Raw genomic sequence first — 1,478 nt, 5'->3', positions numbered from 1 at the left:
CCCGTGTCCCCTGCATCGGCAGGCGGACTCTCAACCACTGCGCCACCAGGGAAGCCCCCCCCTGTACTTTTAATTCTATCCGTCAGACCTTTCCTTGAGGAGCTGAGAATCATAAAATCATCAAATCTGTATTAATTATCTATTTCTACATAATAAATTATTCCAAAATTTAGCTGAAATAAACATGTATTATCACACATGCCTCCGGGGGATCAGGAGCCAGGGTTTCTGGCTCAGGGTCTCTGATGAGGTTACAGTCAAGATGTGGTCATCTAAAAGCTCATCTGGGGCTGGAGGATCTGATCCTAAGACCCACCTGCCAAGCTGGTGCTGGCTATTGACAGGGCGTCTCAGTTGCTCAACTCATGGATCTCTTTCTAGGGCTGCTTGGGTGTCCTCATGACATGATGACTTACTTCCTCCAGAATAAGTCATGTGAATGAGCAATGTCGTTCATGACAACTTTGCCCCAGAAGTCGCACTTTCCCAAATGGTCCCTGCTCTCAAAAATGGTATGGTATTGCAGGCTAGATGAAATGTCCCTACCGCAAAATGCGACGTCTGAGGTCCAAGAGAAGTGATATGAGCTCTCTGAGGACAAAATGAGCTGACCAGTCAGGCAGCAGGAGGCTTCCCGGGAATGGGCAGAAAAACCCTGCCCCCTTGTCCTGCCCCAAGTGGCTCTTCCTTGTGGAAGGAGGCCTGGTATCTGCAGACCGGTCAGATGGGGAAACCTGCAGCGGCCTGGCTGAGTGAGAGGACTGATTCGTGCTCACTGGACACCCAAGGGTGTGTAGAAGGGGACACTCTGAGACTGGAGAGAGGCTGCCAGGGGGCTTCTGGGGGCGAGGCAGGGTAGGGCCCCAGAGGGACTTACAAGTGAGACAAGGAACGGGGTGGTCAGGTGAGAGACAGGGCTTAGCGGGTGGGGGAGGGCAGAAAACCCAGAGGGCCACATGGTCCCCTGTTGGTCAGCATGCCATTTTCCTGGCTGTCACCCCTGGCCACAGATGCATTTGTTCACTCGTTCATGCATTCATTCCTGCATGCCTGTTTGCTACAAAGTGCAGGTCCCTGTTCTTGGTGAGGTAGAGCTGGAGGGTTGTTTGTGTGCGAGGAGCATACCTTCTTAGGGAGGGGCGGGGGGGCTGTCAGGAAAGGCTGCTCACCGGAGGTGAAGTCTGAGCTGCTTCTTGAAGGGGAGGAGGATTAAGCCAAGCAGGGCAGGGTGTTCTAGGCTGGGAAACCAGCACATTCACAGGCCCAGGTGTGGCAGAGCACGAGGCATCCCTGGCACTGCCTCAGCGGGACGGCTGGGAGAGTGTCGAGAGATGAACCCAGAGGGACCAGAAGAGATGTGGCCCTGCCCGCCAGACGGGCTGGTTTGGAGTTCTTCCAGAAGACAACAGGGAGATTATGCAGGAATTTAAGCAGAGGCATGAAGGGATCTGCTCGGAAACTTGGAAAGAGAGACGAGG

This window comes from Lipotes vexillifer, unplaced genomic scaffold (assembly GCF_000442215.2).
Source record: "Lipotes vexillifer unplaced genomic scaffold, Lipotes_vexillifer_v1.1 scaffold278, whole genome shotgun sequence".
NCBI classification, from domain to species: domain Eukaryota; kingdom Metazoa; phylum Chordata; class Mammalia; order Artiodactyla; family Lipotidae; genus Lipotes; species Lipotes vexillifer.
The sequence above is the reverse complement of the archived record's forward strand: the minus strand, read 5'-3'. Positions refer to the sequence as shown.